Source organism: Spea bombifrons, chromosome 4, assembly GCF_027358695.1.
Source record: "Spea bombifrons isolate aSpeBom1 chromosome 4, aSpeBom1.2.pri, whole genome shotgun sequence".
NCBI classification, from domain to species: Eukaryota; Metazoa; Chordata; class Amphibia; order Anura; family Pelobatidae; genus Spea; species Spea bombifrons.
The window spans coordinates 108,102,807-108,126,072 of record NC_071090.1 but is presented as its reverse complement, the minus strand read 5'-3'; the positions used below and the strand labels follow the sequence as shown (position 1 = coordinate 108,126,072).

The following is a 23,266-nucleotide window of genomic DNA, read 5'->3' as shown; positions in this document are numbered from 1 at the left end:
ACTTGATAGAAGAAGAGGGAGCAAAAACTCTTGTTCTATTTAAAAACATGGGTTGAATGTATTGATGTGTTCCTTTGCTGAGAGAAACTGGTTTCCTTACCACCAGTCACTCCTAGCATTTGTTCAAGGATTCAATTCAAACCCACTGTCTGCAAGCATGGTAAGTGCCTCCGCTGATGTCAAAGTTAGCCCTCTCCTGTCATTGATTTCCTCCTTCAACTCTCAAGTATAACGATGTTCATCTGAACTCCTCTGTAAAACTAAGCTTCACCAGCCGCTGTGAACAGGATTCGAACCTGTGCAGGGAGACCCCATTGGATTTCGAGTCCAACGCCTTAACCACTCGGCCATCACAGCTCTGACAGGGCTGAGAAAAGGCATTCTGGCACAACCACAGTGGGTTCCATATAATCCATTCAAACAGCTTCTTGACTGTCTTACAGGTAACTCCAACAATGGAGTCAACAAGTCTGAGAACTACTCTTCTGGAACTTGAGAGAACAACAGTTTTTGCTCTCTCTTCTTCTATTTAAAAGCATGGGTTGAATGTATAGATGTACTCTTTACCACCAGTCACTGCTAGCATTGTTTCAAGGATTAAATTCAGACCCACTGTCTACAAGCATAGTAAGAACCTCCGCTGATGTCAAAGTTTGCCCTCTCCTGCCACTAATTGCCTCCTTCAAGTCTCAATAATGATGATGTTTATCTGAACTCTTCTGTAAAATGAACCTTCATCAGCCGCTGCAAACAGGAATCGAACCTGCGTGGGGGGACCACATTTGATTTCAAGTCCAACGCCTTAACCACTCGGCCATCGCAGCTCTGTGGTGACTGTTGAGAAAAGGCATTCTGGCACAACCACAGTGGGTTCCAGATAATCCATTCAAACAGCTTCTTGACTGTCTTACAGGTAACTCCAACAATGGAGTCAACAAGTCTGAGAACTACTATTCCAGAATGTGAGAGAGAAATCTTTTAAGAATTTTTGATCTCGCGTTCTGCCACAACCACAGAGTGTTGTATATCATAAATTCAAATAGCTTCTTGAGTTTTCTAAAAGAAACTCCAACAGTGGAGCCAACAAGGCTGAGAACTACTATTCTGGAACTTGATAGAAGAAGAGAGAGCAAAAACTCTTGTTCTATTTAAAAACATGGGTTGAATGTATTGATGTGTTCCTTTGCTGAGAGAAACTGGTTTCCTTACCACCAGTCACTCCTAGCATTTGTTCAAGGATTCAATTCAGACCCACTGTCTGCAAGCATGGTAAGTGCCTCCGCTGATGTCAAAGTTAGCCCTCTCCTGTCATTGATTTCCTCCTTCAACTCTCAAGTATAACGATGTTCATCTGAACTCCTCTGTAAAACTAAGCTTCACCAGCCGCTGTGAACAGGATTCGAACCTGTGCAGGGAGACCCCATTGGATTTCGAGTCCAACGCCTTAACCACTCGGCCATCACAGCTCTGACAGGGCTGAGAAAAGGCATTCTGGCACAACCACAGTGGGTTCCATATAATCCATTCAAACAGCTTCTTGACTGTCTTACAGGTAACTCCAACAATGGAGTCAACAAGTCTGAGAACTACTCTTCTGGAACTTGAGAGAACAACAGTTTTTGCTCTCTCTTCTTCTATTTAAAAGCATGGGTTGAATGTATAGATGTACTCTTTACCACCAGTCACTGCTAGCATTGTTTCAAGGATTAAATTCAGACCCACTGTCTACAAGCATAGTAAGAACCTCCGCTGATGTCAAAGTTTGCCCTCTCCTGCCACTGATTGCCTCCTTTAAGTCTCAATAATGATGATGTTTATCTGAACTCTTCTGTAAAATGAACCTTCATCAGCCGCTGCGAACAGGATTCGAACCTGCGTGGGGAGACCCCATTGGATTTCAAGTCCAACGCCTTAACCACTCGGCCATCCCAGCTTTGTGGTGGATGTTGAGAAAAGGCATTCTGGCACAACCACAGTGGGTTCCAGATAATCCATTCAAACAGCTTCTTGACTGTCTTACAGGTAACTCCAACAATGGAGTCAACAAGTCTGAGAACTACTATTCCAGAACGTGAGAGAGAAATCTTTTAAGAATTTTTGATCTCGCGTTCTGCCACAACCACAGAGTGTTGTATATCATAAATTCAAATGGCTTCTTGAGTTTTCTAAAAGAAACTCCAACAGTGGAGCCAACAAGGCTGAGAACTACTATTCTGGAACTTGATAGAAGAAGAGAGAGCAAAAACTCTTGTTCTATTTAAAAACATGGGTTGAATGTATTGATGTGTTCCTTTGCTGAGAGAAACTGGTTTCCTTACCACCAGTCACTCCTAGCATTTGTTCAAGGATGCAATTCAGACCCACTGTCTGCAAGCATGGTAAGTGCCTCCGCTGATGTCAAAGTTAGCCCTCTCCTGTCATTGATTTCCTCCTTCAACTCTCAAGTATAACGATGTTCATCTGAACTCCTCTGTAAAACTAAGCTTCACCAGCCGCTGTGAACAGGATTCGAACCTGTGCAGGGAGACCCCATTGGATTTCGAGTCCAACGCCTTAACCACTCGGCCATCACAGCTCTGACAGGGCTGAGAAAAGGCATTCTGGCACAACCACAGTGGGTTCCATATAATCCATTCAAACAGCTTCTTGACTGTCTTACAGGTAACTCCAACAATGGAATCAACAAGTCTGAGAACTACTCTTCTGGAACTTGAGAGAACAACAGTTTTTGCTCTCTCTTCTTCTATTTAAAAGCATGGGTTGAATGTATAGATGTACTCTTTACCACCAGTCACTGCTAGCATTGTTTCAAGGATTAAATTCAGACCCACTGTCTACAAGCATAGTAAGAACCTCCGCTGATGTCAAAGTTTGCCCTCTCCTGCCACTGATTGCCTCCTTTAAGTCTCAATAATGATGATGTTTATCTGAACTCTTCTGTAAAATGAACCTTCATCAGCCGCTGCGAACAGGATTCGAACCTGCGTGGGGAGACCCCATTGGATTTCAAGTCCAACGCCTTAACCACTCGGCCATCGCAGCTTTGTGGTGGATGTTGAGAAAAGGCATTCTGGCACAACCACAGTGGGTTCCAGATAATCCATTCAAACAGCTTCTTGACTGTCTTACAGGTAACTCCAACAATGGAGTCAACAAGTCTGAGAACTACTATTCCAGAACGTGAGAGAGAAATCTTTTAAGAATTTTTGATCTCGCGTTCTGCCACAACCACAGAGTGTTGTATATCATAAATTCAAATGGCTTCTTGAGTTTTCTAAAAGAAACTCCAACAGTGGAGCCAACAAGGCTGAGAACTACTTTTCTGGAACTTGATAGAAGAAGAGAGCAAAAACTCTTGTTCTATTTAAAAACATGGGTTGAATGTATTGATGTGTTCCTTTGCTGAGAGAAACTGGTTTCCTTACCACCAGTCACTCCTAGCATTTGTTCAAGGATGCAATTCAGACCCACTGTCTGCAAGCATGGTAAGTGCCTCCGCTGATGTCAAAGTTAGCCCTCTCCTGTCATTGATTTCCTCCTTCAACTCTCAAGTATAACGATGTTCATCTGAACTCCTCTGTAAAACTAAGCTTCACCAGCCGCTGTGAACAGGATTCGAACCTGTGCAGGGAGACCCCATTGGATTTCGAGTCCAACGCCTTAACCACTCGGCCATCACAGCTCTGACAGGGCTGAGAAAAGGCATTCTGGCACAACCACAGTGGGTTCCATATAATCCATTCAAACAGCTTCTTGACTGTCTTACAGGTAACTCCAACAATGGAGTCAACAAGTCTGAGAACTACTCTTCTGGAACTTGAGAGAACAACAGTTTTTGCTCTCTCTTCTTCTATTTAAAAGCATGGGTTGAATGTATAGATGTGCTCCTTACCACCAGTCACTGCTAGCATTGGTTCAAGGATTAAATTCAGACCCACTGTCTACAAGCATAGTAAGAACCTCCGCTGATGTCAAAGTTTGCCCTCTCCTGCCACTGATTGCCTCCTTCAAGTCTCAATAATGATGATGTTTATCTGAACTCTTCTGTAAAATGAACCTTCATCAGCCGCTGCAAACAGGAATCGAACTTGCGTGGGGAGACCCCATTGGATTTCAAGTCCAACGCCTTAACCACTCGGCCATCACAGCTTTGTGTTGGCTGTTGAGAAAAGGCATTCTGGCACAACTACAGTGGGTTCCAGATAATCCATTCAAACAGCTTATTGACTGTCTTACAGGTAACTCCAACAATGGAGTCAACAAGTCTGAGAACTACTCTTCTGGAACTTGAGAGAACAACAGTTTTTGCTCTCTCTTCTTCTATTTAAAAGCATGGGTTGAATGTATAGATGTGCTCCTTACCACCAGTCACTGCTAGCATTGGTTCAAGGATTAAATTCAGACCCACTGTCTACAAGTATAGTAAGAACCTCCGCTATTGTCAAAGTTTGCCCTCTCCTGCCACTGATTGCCTCCTTCAAGTCTCAATAATGATGATGTTTATCTGAACTCTTATGTAAAATGAACCTTCGTCAGCCGCTGCAAACAGGATTCGAACCTGAGCGGAGAGACCCCATTGGATTTCAAGTCCAACGCCTTAACCACTCGGCCATCGCAGCTCTGTGGTGACTGTTGAGAAAAGGCATTCTGGCACAACCACAGTGGGTTCCAGATAATCCATTCAAACAGCTTCTTGACTGTCTTACAGGTAACTCCAACAATGGAGTCAACAAGTCTGAGAACTACTGTTCCAGAACGTGAGAAAGAAATCTTTTAAGAATATTTGATCTCGCATTCTGCCACAACCACAGAGGGTTGTATATCATAAATTCAAATAGCTTCTTGAGTTTTAAAAAAGCAACTCCAACAGTGGAGCCAACAAGGCTGAGAACTACTATTCTGGAACTTGATAGAAGAAGAGAGAGCAAAAACTCTTGTTCTATTTAAAAACATGGGTTGAATGTATTGATGTGTTCCTTTGCTGAGAGAAACTGGTTTCCTTACCACCAGTCACTCCTAGCATTTGTTCAAGGATTCAATTCAGACCCACTGTCTGCAAGAATGGTAAGTGCCTCCGCTGATGTCAAAGTTAGCCCTCTCCTGTCATTGATTTCCTCCTTCAACTCTCAAGTATAACGATGTTCATCTGAACTCCTCTGCAAAACCAAGCTTCCCCAGCCGCTGCGAACAGGATTCGAATCGATGCAGGGAGACCCCATTGGATTTCGAGTCCAACGCCTTAACCACTGGGCCATCACAGCTCTGACAGGGCTGAGAAAAGGCATTCTGGCACAACCACAGTGGGTTCCATATAATCCATTCAAACAGCTTCTTGACTGTCATACAGGTAACTCCAACAATGGAGTCAACAAGTCTGAGAACTACTCTTCTGGAACTTGAGAGAACAACAGTTTTTGCTCTCTCTTCTCCTATTTAAAAGCATGGGTTGAATGTATAGATGTGCTCCTTACCACCAGTCACTGCTAGCACTGGTTCAAGGATTAAATTCAGATCCACTGTCTACAAGCATAGTAAGAACCTCCGCTGATGTCAAAGTTTGCCCTCTCCTGCCACTGATTGCCTCCTTCAAGTCTCAATAATGATGATGTTTATCTGAACTCTTCTGTAAAATGAACCTTCATCAGCCGCTGCAAACAGGATTCGAACCTGCGTGGGGATAACCCATTGGATTTCAAGTCCAACGCCTTAACCGCTCGGCCATCACAAATCTGTGGTGGGTGTTGTGAAAGGCATTCTGGCACAACCACAGTGGGTTCCAGATAATCCATTCAAACAGCTTCTTGACTGTCTTACAGGTAACTCCAACAATGGAGTCAACAAGTCTGAGAACTACTGTTCCAGAACGTGAGAGAGAAATCTTTTAAGAATTTTTGATCTCGCATTCTGCCACAACCACAGAGGGTTGTATATCATAAATTCAATTAGCTTCTTGAGTTTTAAAAAAGCAACTCCAACAGTGGAGCCAACAAGGCTGAGAACTACTATTCTGGAACTTGAGAGAACAAGAGTTTTTGCTCTCTATTCTTCTATTTAAAAACATGGGTTGAATGTATGGATGTGTTCCTTTGCTGAGAGAAACCGGTTTCCTTACCACCAGTCACTCCTAGCATTTGTTCAAGGATTCAATTCAGACCCACTGTCTGCTAGCATGGTAAGTGCCTCCGCTGATGTCAAAGTTAGCCCTCTCCTGTCATTGATTTCCTCCTTCAACTCTCAAGTATAACGATGTTCATCTGAACTCCTCTGTAAAACTAAGCTTCATCAGCCGCTGTGAACAGGATTCGAACCTGTGCAGGGAGACCCCATTGGATTTCGAGTCCAACGCCTTAACCACTCAGCCATCACAGCTCTGACAGGACCGAGAAAAGGCATTCTGGCACAACCACAGTGGGTTCCATATAATCCATTCAAACAGCTTCTTGACTGTCTTACAGGTAACCAACAATGGAGTCAACAAGTCTGAGAACTACTCTTCTGGAACTTGAGAGAACAACAGTTTTTGCTCTCTCTTCTTCTATTTAAAAGCATGGGTTGAATGTGTAGATGTGCTCCTTACCACCAGTCACTGCTAGCATTGGTTCAAGGATTAAATTCAGACCCACTGTCTACAAGCATAGTAAGAACCTCCGCTGATGTCAAAGTTTGCCCTCTCCTGCCACTGATTGCCTCCTTCAAGTCTCAATAATGATGATGTTTATCTGAACTCTTCTGTAAAATGAACCTTCATCAGCCGCTGCAAAAAGGAATCGAACCTGCGTGGGGAGACCCCACTGGATTTCAAGTCCAACGCCTTAACCACTCGGCCATCGCAGCTTTGTGTTGGCTGTTGAGAAAAGGCATTCTGGCACAACTACAGTGGGTTCCAGATAATCCATTCAAACAGCTTCTTGACTGTCTTACAGGTAACTCCAACAATGGAGTCAACAAGTCTGAGAACTACTCTTCTGGAACTTGAGAGAACAACAGTTTTTGCTGTCTCTTCTTCTATTTAAAAGCATGGGTTGAATGTATAGATGTGCTCCTTACCACCAGTCACTGCTAGCATTGGTTCAAGGATTAAATTCAGACCCACTGTCTACAAGTATAGTAAGAACCTCCGCTATTGTCAAAGTTTGCCCTCTCCTGCCACTGATTGCCTCCTTCAAGTCTCAATAATGATGATGTTTATCTGAACTCTTCTGTAAAATGAACCTTCGTCAGCCGCTGCGAACAGGATTCGAACCTGCGTGGGGAGACCCCATTGGATTTCAAGTCCAACGCCTTAACCACTCGGCCATCGCAGCTTTGTGGTGGATGTTGAGAAAAGGCATTCTGGCACAACCACAGTGGGTTCCAGATAATCCATTCAAACAGCTTCTTGACTGTCTTACAGGTAACTCCAACAATGGAGTCAACAAGTCTGAGAACTACTATTCCAGAACGTGAGAGAGAAATCTTTTAAGAATTTTTGATCTCGCGTTCTGCCACAACCACAGAGTGTTGTATATCATAAATTCAAATGGCTTCTTGAGTTTTCTAAAAGAAACTCCAACAGTGGAGCCAACAAGGCTGAGAACTACTATTCTGGAACTTGATAGAAGAAGAGAGAGCAAAAACTCTTGTTCTATTTAAAAACATGGGTTGAATGTATTGATGTGTTCCTTTGCTGAGAGAAACTGGTTTCCTTACCACCAGTCACTCCTAGCATTTGTTCAAGGATGCAATTCAGACCCACTGTCTGCAAGCATGGTAAGTGCCTCCGCTGATGTCAAAGTTAGCCCTCTCCTGTCATTGATTTCCTCCTTCAACTCTCAAGTATAACGATGTTCATCTGAACTCCTCTGTAAAACTAAGCTTCACCAGCCGCTGTGAACAGGATTCGAACCTGTGCAGGGAGACCCCATTGGATTTCGAGTCCAACGCCTTAACCACTCGGCCATCACAGCTCTGACAGGGCTGAGAAAAGGCATTCTGGCACAACCACAGTGGGTTCCATATAATCCATTCAAACAGCTTCTTGACTGTCTTACAGGTAACTCCAACAATGGAGTCAACAAGTCTGAGAACTACTCTTCTGGAACTTGAGAGAACAACAGTTTTTGCTCTCTCTTCTTCTATTTAAAAGCATGGGTTGAATGTATAGATGTACTCTTTACCACCAGTCACTGCTAGCATTGTTTCAAGGATTAAATTCAGACCCACTGTCTACAAGCATAGTAAGAACCTCCGCTGATGTCAAAGTTTGCCCTCTCCTGCCACTGATTGCCTCCTTCAAGTCTCAATAATGATGATGTTTATCTGAACTCTTCTGTAAAATGAACCTTCATCAGCCGCTGCGAACAGGATTCGAACCTGCGTGGGGAGACCCCATTGGATTTCAAGTCCAACGCCTTAACCACTCGGCCATCGCAGCTTTGGGGTGGTTGTTGAGAAAAGGCATTCTGGCACAACCACAGTGGGTTCCAGATAATCCATTCAAACAGCTTCTTGACTGTCTTACAGGTAACTCCAACAATGGAGTCAACAAGTCTGAGAACTACTATTCCAGAACGTGAGAGAGAAATCTTTTAAGAATTTTTGATCTCGCGTTCTGCCACAACCACAGAGTGTTGTATATCATAAATTCAAATAGCTTCTTGAGTTTTCTAAAAGAAACTCCAACAGTGGAGCCAACAAGGCTGAGAACTACTATTCTGGAACTTGATTGAAGAAGAGAGAGCAAAAACTCTTGTTCTATTTAAAAACATGGTTTGAATGTATGGATGTGTTCCTTTGCTGAGAGAAACTGGTTTCCTTACCACCAGTCACTCCTAGCATTCGTTCAAGGATTCAATTCAGACCCACTGTCTGCAAGAATGGTAAGTGCCTCCACTGATGTCAAAGTTAGCCCTCTCCTGTCATTGATTTCCTCCTTCAACTCTCAAGTATAACGATGTTCATCTGAACTCCTCTGCAAAACCAAGCTTCCCCAGCCGCTGTGAACAGGATTCGAACCTGTGCAGGGAGACCCCATTGGATTTCGAGTCCAATGCCTTAACCACTCGGCCATCACAGCTCTGACAGGGCTGAGAAAAGGCATTCTGGCACAACCACAGTGGGTTCCATATAATCCATTCAAACAGCTTCTTGACTGTCTTACAGGTAACTCCAACAATGGAGTCAACAAGTCTGAGAACTACTCTTCTGGAACTTGAGGGAACAACAGTTTTTGCTCTCTCTTCTTCTATTTAAAAGCATGGGTTGAATGTATAGATGTGCTCCTTACCACCAGTCACTGCTAGCATTGGTTCAAGGATTAAATTCAGACCCACTGTCTACAAGTATAGTAAGAACCTCCGCTATTGTCAAAGTTTGCCCTCTCCTGCCACTGATTGCCTCCTTCAAGTCTCAATAATGATGATGTTTATCTGAACTCTTCTGTAAAATGAACCTTCGTCAGCCGCTGCGAACAGGATTCGAACCTGCGTGGGGAGACCCCATTGGATTTCAAGTCCAACGCCTTAACCACTCGGCCATCGCAGCTTTGTGGTGGATGTTGAGAAAAGGCATTCTGGCACAACCACAGTGGGTTCCAGATAATCCATTCAAACAGCTTCTTGACTGTCTTACAGGTAACTCCAACAATGGAGTCAACAAGTCTGAGAACTACTATTCCAGAACGTGAGAGAGAAATCTTTTAAGAATTTTTGATCTCGCGTTCTGCCACAACCACAGAGTGTTGTATATCATAAATTCAAATGGCTTCTTGAGTTTTCTAAAAGAAACTCCAACAGTGGAGCCAACAAGGCTGAGAACTACTATTCTGGAACTTGATAGAAGAAGAGAGAGCAAAAACTCTTGTTCTATTTAAAAACATGGGTTGAATGTATTGATGTGTTCCTTTGCTGAGAGAAACTGGTTTCCTTACCACCAGTCACTCCTAGCATTTGTTCAAGGATGCAATTCAGACCCACTGTCTGCAAGCATGGTAAGTGCCTCCGCTGATGTCAAAGTTAGCCCTCTCCTGTCATTGATTTCCTCCTTCAACTCTCAAGTATAACGATGTTCATCTGAACTCCTCTGTAAAACTAAGCTTCACCAGCCGCTGTGAACAGGATTCAAACCTGTGCAGGGAGACCCCATTGGATTTCGAGTCCAACGCCTTAACCACTCGGCCATCACAGCTCTGACAGGGCTGAGAAAAGGCATTCTGGCACAACCACAGTGGGTTCCATATAATCCATTCAAACAGCTTCTTGACTGTCTTACAGGTAACTCCAACAATGGAGTCAACAAGTCTGAGAACTACTCTTCTGGAACTTGAGAGAACAACAGTTTTTGCTCTCTCTTCTTCTATTTAAAAGCATGGGTTGAATGTATAGATGTACTCTTTACCACCAGTCACTGCTAGCATTGTTTCAAGGATTAAATTCAGACCCACTGTCTACAAGCATAGTAAGAACCTCCGCTGATGTCAAAGTTTGCCCTCTCCTGCCACTGATTGCCTCCTTCAAGTCTCAATAATGATGATGTTTATCTGAACTCTTCTGTAAAATGAACCTTCATCAGCCGCTGCGAACAGGATTCGAACCTGCGTGGGGAGACCCCATTGGATTTCAAGTCCAACGCCTTAACCACTCGGCCATCGCACCTTTGGGGTGGATGTTGAGAAAAGGCATTCTGGCACAACCACAGTGGGTTCCAGATAATCCATTCAAACAGCTTCTTGACTGTCTTACAGGTAACTCCAACAATGGAGTCAACAAGTCTGAGAACTACTATTCCAGAACGTGAGAGAGAAATCTTTTAAGAATTTTTGATCTCGCGTTCTGCCACAACCACAGAGTGTTGTATATCATAAATTCAAATAGCTTCTTGAGTTTTCTAAAAGAAACTCCAACAGTGGAGCCAACAAGGCTGAGAACTACTATTCTGGAACTTGATTGAAGAAGAGAGAGCAAAAACTCTTGTTCTATTTAAAAACATGGTTTGAATGTATGGATGTGTTCCTTTGCTGAGAGAAACTGGTTTCCTTACCACCAGTCACTCCTAGCATTCGTTCAAGGATTCAATTCAGACCCACTGTCTGCAAGAATGGTAAGTGCCTCCACTGATGTCAAAGTTAGCCCTCTCCTGTCATTGATTTCCTCCTTCAACTCTCAAGTATAACGATGTTCATCTGAACTCCTCTGCAAAACCAAGCTTCCCCAGCCGCTGTGAACAGGATTCGAACCTGTGCAGGGAGACCCCATTGGATTTCGAGTCCAATGCCTTAACCACTCGGCCATCACAGCGCTGACAGGGCTGAGCAAAGGCATTCTGGCACAACCACAGTGGGTTCCATATAATCCATTCAAACAGCTTCTTGACTGTCTTACAGGTAACTCCAACAATGGAGTCAACAAGTCTGAGAACTACTCTTCTGGAACTTGAGAGAACAACAGTTTTTGCTCTCTCTTCTTCTATTTAAAAGCATGGGTTGAATGTATAGATGTGCTCCTTACCACCAGTCACTGCTAGCATTGGTTCAAGGATTAAATTCAGACCCACTGTCTACAAGCATAGAAAGAACCTCCGCTAATGTCAAAGTTTGCCCTCTCCTGCCACTGATTGCCTCCTTCAAGTCTCAATAATGATGATGTTTATCTGAACTCTTCTGTAAAATGAACCTTCATCAGCCGCTGCGAACAGGATTCGAACCTGCGTGGGGAGACCCCATTGGATTTCAAGTCCAACGCCTTAACCACTCGGCCATCGCAGCTTTGCGGTGGGTGTTGAGAAAAGGCATTCTGGCACAACCACAGTGGGTTCCAGATAATCCATTCAAACAGCTTCTTGACTGTCTTACAGGTAACTCCAACAATGGAGTCAACAAGTCTGAGAACTACTATTCCAGAACGTGAGAGAGAAATCTTTTAAGAATTTTTGATCTCGCGTTCTGCCACAACCACAGAGTGTTGTATATCATAAATTCAAATGGCTTCTTGAGTTTTCTAAAAGAAACTCCAACAGTGGAGCCAACAAGGCTGAGAACTACTATTCTGGAACTTGATAGAAGAAGAGAGAGCAAAAACTCTTGTTCTATTTAAAAACATGGGTTGAATGTATTGATGTGTTCCTTTGCTGAGAGAAACTGGTTTCCTTACCACCAGTCACTCCTAGCATTTGTTCAAGGATTCAATTCAGACCCACTGTCTGCAAGCATGGTAAGTGCCTCCGCTGATGTCAAAGTTAGCCCTCTCCTGTCATTGATTTCCTCCTTCAACTCTCAAGTATAACGATGTTCATCTGAACTCCTCTGTAAAACTAAGCTTCACCAGCCGCTGTGAACAGGATTCGAACCTGTGCAGGGAGACCCCATTGGATTTCGAGTCCAACGCCTTAACCACTCGGCCATCACAGCTCTGACAGGGCTGAGAAAAGGCATTCTGGCACAACCACAGTGGGTTCCATATAATCCATTCAAACAGCTTCTTGACTGTCTTACAGGTAACTCCAACAATGGAGTCAACAAGTCTGAGAACTACTCTTCTGGAACTTGAGAGAACAACAGTTTTTGCTCTCTCTTCTTCTATTTAAAAGCATGGGTTGAATGTATAGATGTACTCTTTACCACCAGTCACTGCTAGCATTGTTTCAAGGATTAAATTCAGACCCACTGTCTACAAGCATAGTAAGAACCTCCGCTGATGTCAAAGTTTGCCCTCTCCTGCCACTGATTGCCTCCTTCAAGTCTCAATAATGATGATGTTTATCTGAACTCTTCTGTAAAATGAACCTTCATCAGCCGCTGCGAACAGGATTCGAACCTGCGTGGGGAGACCCCATTGGATTTCAAGTCCAACGCCTTAACCACTCGGCCATCGCAGCTTTGCGGTGGGTGTTGAGAAAAGGCATTCTGGCACAACCACAGTGGGTTCCAGATAATCCATTCAAACAGCTTCTTGACTGTCTTACAGGTAACTCCAACAATGGAGTCAACAAGTCTGAGAACTACTATTCCAGAACGTGAGAGAGAAATCTTTTAAGAATTTTTGATCTAGCGTTCTGCCACAACCACAGAGTGTTGTATATCATAAATTCAAATGGCTTCTTGAGTTTTCTAAAAGAAACTCCAACAGTGGAGCCAACAAGGCTGAGAACTACTATTCTGGAACTTGATAGAAGAAGAGAGAGCAAAAACTCTTGTTCTATTTAAAAGCATGGGTTGAATGTATTGATGTGTTCCTTTGCTGAGAGAAACTGGTTTCCTTACCACCAGTCACTCCTAGCATTTGTTCAAGGATTCAATTCAGACCCACTGTCTGCAAGCATGGTAAGTGCCTCCGCTGATGTCAAAGTTAGCCCTCTCCTGTCATTGATTTCCTCCTTCAACTCTCAAGTATAACGATGTTCATGTGAACTCCTCTGTAAAACTAAGCTTCACCAGCCGCTGTGAACAGGATTCGAACCTGTGCAGGGAGACCCCATTGGATTTCGAGTCCAACGCCTTAACCACTCGGCCATCACAGCTCTGACAGGGCTGAGAAAAGGCATTCTGGCACAACCACAGTGGGTTCCATATAATCCATTCAAACAGCTTCTTGACTGTCTTACAGGTAACTCCAACAATGGAGTCAACAAGTCTGAGAACTACTCTTCTGGAACTTGAGAGAACAACAGTTTTTGCTCTCTCTTCTTCTATTTAAAAGCATGGGTTGAATGTATAGATGTACTCTTTACCACCAGTCACTGCTAGCATTGTTTCAAGGATTAAATTCAGACCCACTGTCTACAAGCATAGTAAGAACCTCCGCTGATGTCAAAGTTTGCCCTCTCCTGCCACTGATTGCCTCCTTCAAGTCTCAATAATGATGATGTTTATCTGAACTCTTCTGTAAAATGAACCTTCATCAGCCGCTGCGAACAGGATTCGAACCTGCATGGGGAGACCCCATTGGATTTCAAGTCCAACGCCTTAACCACTCGGCCATCGCAGCTTTGTGGTGGATGTTGAGAAAAGGCATTCTGGCACAACCACAGTGGGTTCCAGATAATCCATTCAAACAGCTTCTTGACTGTCTTACAGGTAACTCCAACAATGGAGTCAACAAGTCTGAGAACTACTGTTCCAGAACGTGAGAGAGAAATCTTTTAAGAATTTTTGATCTCGCATTCTGCCACAACCATAGAGGGTTGTATATCATAAATTCAAATAGCTTCTTGAGTTTTAAAAAAAGCAACTCCAACAGTGGAGCCAACAAGACTGAGAACTACTATTCTGGAACTTGATAGAAGAAGAGGGAGCAAAAACTCTTGTTCTATTTAAAAACATGGGTTGAATGTATTGATGTGTTCCTTTGCTGAGAGAAACTGGTTTCCTTACCACCAGTCACTCCTAGCATTTGTTCAAGGATTCAATTCAGACCCACTGTCTGCAAGCATGGTAAGTGCCTCCGCTGATGTCAAAGTTAGCCCTCTCCTGTCATTGATTTCCTCCTTCAACTCTCAAGTATAACGATGTTCATCTGAACTCCTCTGTAAAACTAAGCTTCACCAGCCGCTGTGAACAGGATTCGAACCTGTGCAGGGAGACCCCATTGGATTTCGAGTCCAACGCCTTAACCACTCGGCCATCACAGCTCTGACAGGGCTGAGAAAAGGCATTCTGGCACAACCACAGTGGGTTCCATATAATCCATTCAAACAGCTTCTTGACTGTCTTACAGGTAACTCCAACAATGGAGTCAACAAGTCTGAGAACTACTCTTCTGGAACTTGAGAGAACAACAGTTTTTGCTCTCTCTTCTTCTACTTAAAAGCATGGGTTGAATGTATAGATGTACTCTTTACCACCAGTCACTGCTAGCATTGTTTCAAGGATTAAATTCAGACCCACTGTCTACAAGCATAGTAAGAACCTCCGCTGATGTCAAAGTTTGACCTCTCCTGCCACTAATTGCCTCCTTCAAGTCTCAATAATGATGATGTTTATCTGAACTCTTCTGTAAAATGAACCTTCATCAGCCGCTGCAAACAGGAATCGAACCTGCGTGGGGAGACCCCATTGGATTTCAAGTCCAACGCCTTAACCACTCGGCCATCGCAGCTCTGTGGTGACTGTTGAGAAAAGGCATTCTGGCACAACCACAGTGGGTTCCAGATAATCCATTCAAACAGCTTCTTGACTGTCTTACAGGTAACTCCAACAATGGAGTCAACAAGTCTGAGAACTACTATTCCAGAATGTGAGAGAGAAATCTTTTAAGAATTTTTGATCTCGCGTTCTGCCACAACCACAGAGTGTTGTATATCATAAATTCAAATAGCTTCTTGAGTTTTCTAAAAGAAACTCCAACAGTGGAGCCAACAAGGCTGAGAACTACTATTCTGGAACTTGATAGAAGAAGAGAGAGCAAAAACTCTTGTTCTATTTAAAAACATGGGTTGAATGTATTGATGTGTTCCTTTGCTGAGAGAAACTGGTTTCCTTACCACCAGTCACTCCTAGCATTTGTTCAAGGATTCAATTCAGACCCACTGTCTGCAAGCATGGTAAGTGCCTCCGCTGATGTCAAAGTTAGCCCTCTCCTGTCATTGATTTCCTCCTTCAACTCTCAAGTATAACGATGTTCATCTGAACTCCTCTGTAAAACTAAGCTTCACCAGCCGCTGTGAACAGGATTCAAACCTGTGCAGGGAGACCCCATTGGATTTCGAGTCCAACGCCTTAACCACTCGGCCATCACAGCTCTGACAGGGCTGAGAAAAGGCATTCTGGCACAACCACAGTGGGTTCCAGATAATCCATTCAAACAGCTTCTTGACTGTCTTACAGGTAACTCCAACAATGGAGTCAACAAGTCTGAGAACTACTCTTCTGGAACTTGAGAGAACAACAGTTTTTGCTGTCTCTTCTTCTATTTAAAAGCATGGGTTGAATGTATAGATGTGCTCCTTACCACCAGTCACTGCTAGCATTGGTTCAAGGATTAAATTCAGACCCACTGTCTACAAGTATAGTAAGAACCTCCGCTATTGTCAAAGTTTGCCCTCTCCTGCCACTGATTGCCTCCTTCAAGTCTCAATAATGATGATGTTTATCTGAACTCTTCTGCAAAATGAACCTTCGTCAGCCGCTGCGAACAGGATTCGACCCTGCGCGGGGAGACCTCATTGGATTTCAAGTCCAACACCTTAACCACTCGGCCATCGCAGCTCTGTGGTGACTGTTGAGAAAAGGCATTCTGGCACAACCACAGTGGGTTCCAGATAATCCATTCAAACAGCTTCTTGACTGTCTTACAGGTAACTCCAACAATGGAGTCAACAAGTCTGAGAACTACTGTTCCAGAACGTGAGAGAGAAATCTTTTAAGAATTTTTGATCTCGCATTCTGCCACAACCACAGAGGGTTGTATATCATAAATTCAAATAGCTTCTTGAGTTTTAAAAAAGCAACTCCAACAGTGGAGCCAACAAGGCTGAGAACTACTATTCTGGAACTTGAGAGAACAACAGTTTTTGCTCTCTCTTCTTCTATTTAAAAGCATGGGTTGAATGTATAGATGTGCTCCTTACCACCAGTCACTGCTAGCATTGGTTCAAGGATTAAATTCAGACCCACTGTCTACAAGCATAGTAAGAACCTCCGCTAATGTCAAAGTTTGCCCTCTCCTGCCACTGATTGCCTCCTTTAAGTCTCAATAATGATGATGTTTATCTGAACTCTTCTGTAAAATGAACCCTCATCAGCCGCTGCGAACAGGATTCGAACCTGCGTGGGGAGACCCCATTGGATTTCAAGTCCAACGCCTTAACCACTCGGCCATCGCAGCTTTGTGGTGGATGTTGAGAAAAGGCATTCTGGCACAACCACAGTGGGTTCCAGATAATCCATTCAAACAGCTTCTTGACTGTCTTACAGGTAACTCCAACAATGGAGTCAACAAGTCTGAGAACTACTATTCCAGAACGTGAGAGAGAAATCTTTTAAGAATTTTTGATCTCGCGTTCTGCCACAACCACAGAGTGTTGTATATCATAAATTCAAATAGCTTCTTGAGTTTTCTAAAAGAAACTCCAACAGTGGAGCCAACAAGGCTGAGAACTACTATTCTGGAACTTGATAGAAGAAGAGAGAGCAAAAACTCTTGTTCTATTTAAAAACATGGGTTGAATGTATTGATGTGTTCCTTTGCTGAGAGAAACTGGTTTCCTTACCACCAGTCACTCCTAGCATTTGTTCAAGGATTCAATTCAGACCCACTGTCTGCAAGCATGGTAAGTGCCTCCGCTGATGTCAAAGTTAGCCCTCTCCTGTCATTGATTTCCTCCTTCAACTCTCAAGTATAACGATGTTCATCTGAACTCCTCTGTAAAACTAAGCTTCACCAGCCACTGTGAACAGGATTCGAACCTGTGCAGGGAGACCCCATTGGATTTCGAGTCCAACGCCTTAACCACTCGGCCATCACAGCTCTGACAGGGCTGAGAAAAGGCATTCTGGCACAACCACAGTGGGTTCCATATAATCCATTCAAACAGCTTCTTGACTGTCTTACAGGTAACTCCAACAATGGAGTCAACAAGTCTGAGAACTACTCTTCTGGAACTTGAGAGAACAACAGTTTTTGCTCTCTCTTCTTCTATTTAAAAGCATGGGTTGAATGTATAGATGTGCTCCTTACCACCAGTCACTGCTAGCATTGGTTCAAGGATTAAATTCAGACCCACTGTCTACAAGCATAGTAAGAACCTCCGCTGATGTCAAAGTTTGCCCTCTCCTGCCACTGATTGCCTCCTTCAAGTCTCAATAATGATGATGTTTATCTGAACTCTTCTGTAAAATGAACCTTCGCCAGCCGCTGCGAACAGGATTCGAACCTGAGCGGGGAGACCCCATTGGATTTCAAGTCCAACGCCTTAACCACTCGGCCATCGCAGCTCTGTGGTGACTGTTGAGAAAAGGCATTCTGGCACAACCACAGTGGGTTCCAGATAATCCATTCAAACAGCTTCTTGACTGTCTTACAGGTAACTCCAACAATGGAGTCAACAAGTCTGAGAACTACTGTTCCAGAACGTGAGAAAGAAATCTTTTAAGAATTTTTGATCTCGCATTCTGCCACAACCACAGAGGGTTGTATATCATAAATTCAAATAGCTTCTTGAGTTTTAAAAAAGCAACTCCAACAGTGGAGCCAACAAGGCTGAGAACTACTATTCTGGAACTTGATAGAAGAAGAGAGAGCAAAAACTCTTGTTCTATTTAAAAACATGGATTGAATGTATTGATGTGTTCCTTTGCTGAGAGAAACTGGTTTCCTTACCACCAGTCACTCCTAGCATTTGTTCAAGGATTCAATTCAGACCCACTGTCTGCAAGAATGGTAAGTGCCTCCGCTGATGTCAAAGTTAGCCCTCTCCTGTCATTGATTTCCTCCTTCAACTCTCAAGTATAACGATGTTCATCTGAACTCCTCTGCAAAACCAAGCTTCCCCAGCCGCTCTGAACAGGATTCGAATCGATGCAGGGAGACCCCATTGGATTTCGAGTCCAACGCCTTAACCACTGGGCCATCACAGCTCTGACAGGGCTGAGAAAAGGCATTCTGGCACAACCACAGTGGGTTCCATATAATCCATTCAAACAGCTTCTTGACTGTCTTACAGGTAACTCCAACAATGGAGTCAACAAGTCTGAGAACTACTCTTCTGGAACTTGAGAGAACAACAGTTTTTGCTCTCTCTTCTCCTATTTAAAAGCATGGGTTGAATGTATAGATGTGCTCCTTACCACCAGTCACTGCTAGCACTGGTTCAAGGATTAAATTCAGATCCACTGTCTACAAGCATAGTAAGAACCTCCGCTGATGTCAAAGTTTGCCCTCTCCTGCCACTGATTGCCTCCTTCAAGTCTCAATAATGATGATGTTTATCTGAACTCTTCTGTAAAATGAACCTTCATCAGCCGCTGCGAACAGGATTCGAACCTGCGTGGGGATAACCCATTGGATTTCAAGTCCAACGCCTTAACCGCTCGGCCATCACAGCTCTGTGGTGGGTGTTGTGAAAGGCATTCTGGCACAACCACAGTGGGTTCCAGATAATCCATTCAAACAGCTTCTTGACTGTCTTACAGGTAACTCCAACAATGGAGTCAACAAGTCTGAGAACTACTGTTCCAGAACGTGAGAGAGAAATCTTTTAAGAATTTTTGATCTCGCATTCTGCCACAACCACAGAGGGTTGTATATCATAAATTCAATTAGCTTCTTGAGTTTTAAAAAAGCAACTCCAACAGTGGAGCCAACAAGGCTGAGAACTACTATTCTGGAACTTGAGAGAACAAGAGTTTTTGCTCTCTCTTCTTCTATTTAAAAACATGGGTTGAATGTATGGATGTGTTCCTTTGCTGAGAGAAACCGGTTTCCTTACCACCAGTCACTCCTAGCATTTGTTCAAGGATTCAATTCAGACCCACTGTCTGCTAGCATGGTAAGTGCCTCCGCTGATGTCAAAGTTAGCCCTCTCCTGTCATTGATTTCCTCCTTCAACTCTCAAGTATAACGATGTTCATCTGAACTCCTCTGTAAAACTAAGCTTCATCAGCCGCTGTGAACAGGATTCGAACCTGTGCAGGAAGACCCCATTGGATTTCGAGTCCAACGCCTTAACCACTCGGCCATCACAGCTCTGACAGGACTGAGAAAAGGCATTCTGGCACAACCACAGTGGGTTCCATATAATCCATTCAAACAGCTTCTTGACTGTCTTACAGGTAACTCCAACAATGGAGTCAACAAGTCTGAGAACTACTCTTCTGGAACTTGAGAGAACAACAGTTTTTGCTCTCTCTTCTTCTATTTAAAAGCATGGGTTGAATGTGTAGATGTGCTCCTTACCACCAGTCACTGCTAGCATTGGTTCAAGGATTAAATTCAGACCCACTGTCTACAAGCATAGTAAGAACCTCCGCTGATGTCAAAGTTTGCCCTCTCCTGCCACTGATTGCCTCCTTCAAGTCTCAATAATGATGATGTTTATCTGAACTCTTCTGTAAAATGAACCTTCGTCAGCCGCTGCGAACAGGATTCGAACCTGCGCGGGGAGACCCCATTGGATTTCAAGTCCAACGCCTTAACCACTCGGCCATCGCAGCACTGTGGTGACTGTTGAGAAAAGGCATTCTGGCACAACCACAGTGGGTTCCAGATAATCCATTCAAACAGCTTCTTGACTGTCTTACAGGTAACTCCAACAATGGAGTCAACAAGTCTGAGAACTACTGTTCCAGAACGTGAGAGAGAAATCTTTTAAGAATTTTTGATCTCGCATTCTGCCACAACCACAGAGGGTTGTATATCATAAATTCAAATAGCTTCTTGAGTTTTAAAAAAGCAACTCCAACAGTGGAGCCAACAAGGCTGAGAACTACTATTCTGGAACTTGATAGAAGAAGAGAGAGCAAAAACTCTTGTTCTATTTAAAAACATGGGTTGAATGTATGGATGTGCTCCTTTGCTGAGAGAAACTGGTTTCCTTACCACCAGTCACTCCTAGCATTTGTTCAAGGATTCAATTCAGACCCACTGTCTGCAAGCATGGTAAGTGCCTCCGCTGATGTCAAAGTTTGCCCTCTCCTGCCACTGATTGCCTCCTTCAAGTCTCAATAATGATGATGTTTATCTGAACTCTTCTGTAAAATGAACCTTCATCAGCCGCTGCAAACAGGATTCGAACCTGCGTGGGGAGACCCCATTGGATTTCAAGTCCAACGCCTTAACCGCTCGGCCATCGCAGCTCTGTGGTGGGTGTTGTGAAAGGCATTCTGGCACAACCACAGTGGGTTCCAGATAATCCATTCAAACAGCTTATTGACTGTCTTACAGGTAACTCCAACAATGGAGTCAACAAGTCTGAGAACTACTGTTCCAGAACGTGAGAGAGAAATCTTTTAAGAATTTTTGATCTCGCATTCTGCCACAACCACAGAGGGTTGTATATCATAAATTCAAATAGCTTCTTGAGTTTTAAAAAAGCAACTCCAACAGTGGAGCCAACAAGGCTGAGAACTACCATTCTGGAACTTGAGAGAACAAGAGTTTTTGCTCTCTCTTCTTCTATTTAAAAACATGGGTTGAATGTATGGATGTGTTCCTTTGCTGAGAGAAACCGGTTTCTTTACCACCAGTCACTCCTAGCATTTGTTCAAGGATTCAATTCAGACCCACTGTCTGCTAGCATGGTAAGTGCCTCCGCTGATGTCAAAGTTAGCCCTCTCCTGTCATTGATTTCCTCCTTCAACTCTCAAGTATAACGATGTTCATCTGAACTTCTCTGTAAAACTAAGCTTCACCAGCCGCTGTGAACAGGATTCGAACCTGTGCAGGGAGACCCCATTGGATTTAGAGTCCAACGCCTTAACCACTCGGCCATCACAGCTCTGACAGGACTGAGAAAAGGCATTCTGGCACAACCACAGTGGGTTCCATATAATCCATTCAAACAGCTTCTTGACTGTCTTACAGGTAACTCCAACAATGGAGTCAACAAGTCTGAGAACTACTCTTCTGGAACTTGAGAGAACAACAGTTTTTGCTCTCTCTTCTTCTATTTAAAAGCATGGGTTGAATGTATAGGTGTGCTCCTTACCACCAGTCACTGCTAGCATTGGTTCAAGGATTAAATTCAGACCCACTGTCTACAAGCATAGTAAGAACCTCCGCTGATGTCAAAGTTTGCCCTCTCCTGCCACTAATTGCCTCCTTCAAGTCTCAATAATGATGATGTTTATCTGAACTCTTCTGTAAAATGAACCTTCATCAGCCGCTGCAAACAGGAATCGAACCTGCGTGGGGAGACCCCATTGGATTTCAAGTCCAACGCCTTAACCACTCGGCCATCGCAGCTCTGTGGTGTTTGTTGAGAAAAGACATTCTGGCACAACCACAGTGGGTTCCAGATAATCCATTCAAACAGCTTCTTGACTGTCTTACAGGTAACTCCAACAATGGAGTCAACAAGTCTGAGAACTACTGTTCCAGAACGTGAGAGAGAAATCTTTTAAGAATTTTTGATCTCGCATTCTGCCACAACCATAGAGGGTTGTATATCATAAATTCAAATAGCTTCTTGAGTTTTAAAAAAGCAACTCCAACAGTGGAGCCAACAAGGCTGAGAACTACTATTCTGGAACTTGATAGAAGAAGAGAGAGCAAAAACTCTTGTTCTATTTAAAAACATGGGTTGAATGTATTGATGTGTTCCTTTGCTGAGAGAAACTGGTTTCCTTACCACCAGTCACTCCTAGCATTTGTTCAAGGATTCAATTCAGACCCACTGTCTGCAAGCATGGTAAGTGCCTCCGCTGATGTCAAAGTTAGCCCTCTCCTGGCATTGATTTCCTCCTTCAACTCTCAAGTATAACGATGTTCATCTGAACTCCTCTGTAAAACTAAGCTTCACCAGCCGCTGTGAACAGGATTCGAACCTGTGCAGGGAGACCCCATTGGATTTCGAGTCCAACGCCTTAACCACTCGGCCATCACAGCTCTGACAGGGCTGAGAAAAGGCATTCTGGCACAACCACAGTGGGTTCCATATAATCCATTCAAACAGCTTCTTGACTGTCTTACAGGTAACTCCAACAATGGAGTCAACAAGTCTGAGAACTACTCTTCTGGAACTTGAGAGAACAACAGTTTTTGCTCTCTCTTCTTCTATTTAAAAGCATGGGTTGAATGTATAGATGTACTCTTTACCACCAGTCACTGCTAGCATTGTTTCAAGGATTAAATTCAGACCAACTGTCTACAAGCATAGTAAGAACCTCCGCTGATGTCAAAGTTTGCCCTCTCCTGCCACTGATTGCCTCCTTCAAGTCTCAATAATGATGATGTTTATCTGAACTCTTCTGTAAAATGAACCTACATCAGCCGCTGCGGACAGGATTCGAACCTGCGTGGGGAGACCCCATTGGATTTCAAGTCCAACGCCTTAACCACTCGGCCATCGCAGCTTTGTGGTGGATGTTGAGAAAAGGCATTCTGGCACAACCACAGTGGGTTCCAGATAATCCATTCAAACAGCTTCTTGACTGTCTTACAGGTAACTCCAACAATGGAGTCAACAAGTCTGAGAACTACTGTTCCAGAACGTGAGAGAGAAATCTTTTAAGAATTTTTGATCTCGCATTCTGCCACAACCATAGAGGGTTGTATATCATAAATTCAAATAGCTTCTTGAGTTTTAAAAAAGCAACTCCAACAGTGGAGCCAACAAGGCTGAGAACTACTATTCTGGA

General features: G+C 43.6%; 41 non-coding genes across 41 annotated transcripts; all 41 read right to left on the bottom strand.

The window, feature by feature from the left end:
* Positions 1-275: 275 nt before the first annotated feature.
* Positions 276-357, bottom strand: TRNAS-CGA (transfer RNA serine (anticodon CGA)). Its single transcript has one exon. It is a non-coding gene; the product is annotated as a tRNA-Ser (tRNA).
* A 385-nt stretch (positions 358-742) lies between these two features.
* TRNAS-UGA (transfer RNA serine (anticodon UGA)) lies at positions 743-824 on the bottom strand. Its single transcript has one exon. It is a non-coding gene; the product is annotated as a tRNA-Ser (tRNA).
* A 560-nt stretch (positions 825-1,384) lies between these two features.
* On the bottom strand, positions 1,385-1,466 carry TRNAS-CGA (transfer RNA serine (anticodon CGA)). The gene has a single exon. It is a non-coding gene; the product is annotated as a tRNA-Ser (tRNA).
* Positions 1,467-1,851: 385 nt separating this feature from the next.
* On the bottom strand, positions 1,852-1,933 carry TRNAS-UGA (transfer RNA serine (anticodon UGA)). Its single transcript has one exon. It is a non-coding gene; the product is annotated as a tRNA-Ser (tRNA).
* Positions 1,934-2,493: 560 nt separating this feature from the next.
* On the bottom strand, positions 2,494-2,575 carry TRNAS-CGA (transfer RNA serine (anticodon CGA)). The gene has a single exon. It is a non-coding gene; the product is annotated as a tRNA-Ser (tRNA).
* A 385-nt stretch (positions 2,576-2,960) lies between these two features.
* On the bottom strand, positions 2,961-3,042 carry TRNAS-UGA (transfer RNA serine (anticodon UGA)). The gene has a single exon. It is a non-coding gene; the product is annotated as a tRNA-Ser (tRNA).
* A 558-nt stretch (positions 3,043-3,600) lies between these two features.
* On the bottom strand, positions 3,601-3,682 carry TRNAS-CGA (transfer RNA serine (anticodon CGA)). The gene has a single exon. It is a non-coding gene; the product is annotated as a tRNA-Ser (tRNA).
* Positions 3,683-4,067: 385 nt separating this feature from the next.
* TRNAS-UGA (transfer RNA serine (anticodon UGA)) lies at positions 4,068-4,149 on the bottom strand. The gene has a single exon. It is a non-coding gene; the product is annotated as a tRNA-Ser (tRNA).
* Positions 4,150-4,537: 388 nt separating this feature from the next.
* On the bottom strand, positions 4,538-4,619 carry TRNAS-UGA (transfer RNA serine (anticodon UGA)). The gene has a single exon. It is a non-coding gene; the product is annotated as a tRNA-Ser (tRNA).
* A 560-nt stretch (positions 4,620-5,179) lies between these two features.
* TRNAS-CGA (transfer RNA serine (anticodon CGA)) lies at positions 5,180-5,261 on the bottom strand. Its single transcript has one exon. It is a non-coding gene; the product is annotated as a tRNA-Ser (tRNA).
* Positions 5,262-5,646: 385 nt separating this feature from the next.
* TRNAS-UGA (transfer RNA serine (anticodon UGA)) lies at positions 5,647-5,725 on the bottom strand. The gene has a single exon. It is a non-coding gene; the product is annotated as a tRNA-Ser (tRNA).
* A 562-nt stretch (positions 5,726-6,287) lies between these two features.
* Positions 6,288-6,369, bottom strand: TRNAS-CGA (transfer RNA serine (anticodon CGA)). The gene has a single exon. It is a non-coding gene; the product is annotated as a tRNA-Ser (tRNA).
* A 383-nt stretch (positions 6,370-6,752) lies between these two features.
* Positions 6,753-6,834, bottom strand: TRNAS-UGA (transfer RNA serine (anticodon UGA)). The gene has a single exon. It is a non-coding gene; the product is annotated as a tRNA-Ser (tRNA).
* Positions 6,835-7,222: 388 nt separating this feature from the next.
* On the bottom strand, positions 7,223-7,304 carry TRNAS-UGA (transfer RNA serine (anticodon UGA)). The gene has a single exon. It is a non-coding gene; the product is annotated as a tRNA-Ser (tRNA).
* Positions 7,305-7,864: 560 nt separating this feature from the next.
* TRNAS-CGA (transfer RNA serine (anticodon CGA)) lies at positions 7,865-7,946 on the bottom strand. The gene has a single exon. It is a non-coding gene; the product is annotated as a tRNA-Ser (tRNA).
* Positions 7,947-8,331: 385 nt separating this feature from the next.
* TRNAS-UGA (transfer RNA serine (anticodon UGA)) lies at positions 8,332-8,413 on the bottom strand. Its single transcript has one exon. It is a non-coding gene; the product is annotated as a tRNA-Ser (tRNA).
* A 560-nt stretch (positions 8,414-8,973) lies between these two features.
* TRNAS-CGA (transfer RNA serine (anticodon CGA)) lies at positions 8,974-9,055 on the bottom strand. Its single transcript has one exon. It is a non-coding gene; the product is annotated as a tRNA-Ser (tRNA).
* A 385-nt stretch (positions 9,056-9,440) lies between these two features.
* On the bottom strand, positions 9,441-9,522 carry TRNAS-UGA (transfer RNA serine (anticodon UGA)). The gene has a single exon. It is a non-coding gene; the product is annotated as a tRNA-Ser (tRNA).
* A 560-nt stretch (positions 9,523-10,082) lies between these two features.
* Positions 10,083-10,164, bottom strand: TRNAS-CGA (transfer RNA serine (anticodon CGA)). The gene has a single exon. It is a non-coding gene; the product is annotated as a tRNA-Ser (tRNA).
* Positions 10,165-10,549: 385 nt separating this feature from the next.
* TRNAS-UGA (transfer RNA serine (anticodon UGA)) lies at positions 10,550-10,631 on the bottom strand. Its single transcript has one exon. It is a non-coding gene; the product is annotated as a tRNA-Ser (tRNA).
* Positions 10,632-11,191: 560 nt separating this feature from the next.
* TRNAS-CGA (transfer RNA serine (anticodon CGA)) lies at positions 11,192-11,273 on the bottom strand. Its single transcript has one exon. It is a non-coding gene; the product is annotated as a tRNA-Ser (tRNA).
* A 385-nt stretch (positions 11,274-11,658) lies between these two features.
* TRNAS-UGA (transfer RNA serine (anticodon UGA)) lies at positions 11,659-11,740 on the bottom strand. The gene has a single exon. It is a non-coding gene; the product is annotated as a tRNA-Ser (tRNA).
* Positions 11,741-12,300: 560 nt separating this feature from the next.
* Positions 12,301-12,382, bottom strand: TRNAS-CGA (transfer RNA serine (anticodon CGA)). Its single transcript has one exon. It is a non-coding gene; the product is annotated as a tRNA-Ser (tRNA).
* A 385-nt stretch (positions 12,383-12,767) lies between these two features.
* Positions 12,768-12,849, bottom strand: TRNAS-UGA (transfer RNA serine (anticodon UGA)). Its single transcript has one exon. It is a non-coding gene; the product is annotated as a tRNA-Ser (tRNA).
* A 560-nt stretch (positions 12,850-13,409) lies between these two features.
* Positions 13,410-13,491, bottom strand: TRNAS-CGA (transfer RNA serine (anticodon CGA)). The gene has a single exon. It is a non-coding gene; the product is annotated as a tRNA-Ser (tRNA).
* A 385-nt stretch (positions 13,492-13,876) lies between these two features.
* Positions 13,877-13,958, bottom strand: TRNAS-UGA (transfer RNA serine (anticodon UGA)). Its single transcript has one exon. It is a non-coding gene; the product is annotated as a tRNA-Ser (tRNA).
* Positions 13,959-14,519: 561 nt separating this feature from the next.
* Positions 14,520-14,601, bottom strand: TRNAS-CGA (transfer RNA serine (anticodon CGA)). The gene has a single exon. It is a non-coding gene; the product is annotated as a tRNA-Ser (tRNA).
* Positions 14,602-14,986: 385 nt separating this feature from the next.
* Positions 14,987-15,068, bottom strand: TRNAS-UGA (transfer RNA serine (anticodon UGA)). The gene has a single exon. It is a non-coding gene; the product is annotated as a tRNA-Ser (tRNA).
* Positions 15,069-15,628: 560 nt separating this feature from the next.
* TRNAS-CGA (transfer RNA serine (anticodon CGA)) lies at positions 15,629-15,710 on the bottom strand. The gene has a single exon. It is a non-coding gene; the product is annotated as a tRNA-Ser (tRNA).
* A 385-nt stretch (positions 15,711-16,095) lies between these two features.
* On the bottom strand, positions 16,096-16,177 carry TRNAS-UGA (transfer RNA serine (anticodon UGA)). Its single transcript has one exon. It is a non-coding gene; the product is annotated as a tRNA-Ser (tRNA).
* A 537-nt stretch (positions 16,178-16,714) lies between these two features.
* On the bottom strand, positions 16,715-16,796 carry TRNAS-UGA (transfer RNA serine (anticodon UGA)). Its single transcript has one exon. It is a non-coding gene; the product is annotated as a tRNA-Ser (tRNA).
* A 560-nt stretch (positions 16,797-17,356) lies between these two features.
* On the bottom strand, positions 17,357-17,438 carry TRNAS-CGA (transfer RNA serine (anticodon CGA)). Its single transcript has one exon. It is a non-coding gene; the product is annotated as a tRNA-Ser (tRNA).
* A 385-nt stretch (positions 17,439-17,823) lies between these two features.
* Positions 17,824-17,905, bottom strand: TRNAS-UGA (transfer RNA serine (anticodon UGA)). Its single transcript has one exon. It is a non-coding gene; the product is annotated as a tRNA-Ser (tRNA).
* A 560-nt stretch (positions 17,906-18,465) lies between these two features.
* TRNAS-CGA (transfer RNA serine (anticodon CGA)) lies at positions 18,466-18,547 on the bottom strand. Its single transcript has one exon. It is a non-coding gene; the product is annotated as a tRNA-Ser (tRNA).
* A 385-nt stretch (positions 18,548-18,932) lies between these two features.
* TRNAS-UGA (transfer RNA serine (anticodon UGA)) lies at positions 18,933-19,014 on the bottom strand. Its single transcript has one exon. It is a non-coding gene; the product is annotated as a tRNA-Ser (tRNA).
* Positions 19,015-19,573: 559 nt separating this feature from the next.
* TRNAS-CGA (transfer RNA serine (anticodon CGA)) lies at positions 19,574-19,655 on the bottom strand. Its single transcript has one exon. It is a non-coding gene; the product is annotated as a tRNA-Ser (tRNA).
* Positions 19,656-20,040: 385 nt separating this feature from the next.
* On the bottom strand, positions 20,041-20,122 carry TRNAS-UGA (transfer RNA serine (anticodon UGA)). The gene has a single exon. It is a non-coding gene; the product is annotated as a tRNA-Ser (tRNA).
* Positions 20,123-20,682: 560 nt separating this feature from the next.
* On the bottom strand, positions 20,683-20,764 carry TRNAS-UGA (transfer RNA serine (anticodon UGA)). Its single transcript has one exon. It is a non-coding gene; the product is annotated as a tRNA-Ser (tRNA).
* A 1,026-nt stretch (positions 20,765-21,790) lies between these two features.
* On the bottom strand, positions 21,791-21,872 carry TRNAS-UGA (transfer RNA serine (anticodon UGA)). Its single transcript has one exon. It is a non-coding gene; the product is annotated as a tRNA-Ser (tRNA).
* A 560-nt stretch (positions 21,873-22,432) lies between these two features.
* Positions 22,433-22,514, bottom strand: TRNAS-CGA (transfer RNA serine (anticodon CGA)). Its single transcript has one exon. It is a non-coding gene; the product is annotated as a tRNA-Ser (tRNA).
* Positions 22,515-22,899: 385 nt separating this feature from the next.
* Positions 22,900-22,981, bottom strand: TRNAS-UGA (transfer RNA serine (anticodon UGA)). Its single transcript has one exon. It is a non-coding gene; the product is annotated as a tRNA-Ser (tRNA).
* Positions 22,982-23,266: the final 285 nt, after the last annotated feature.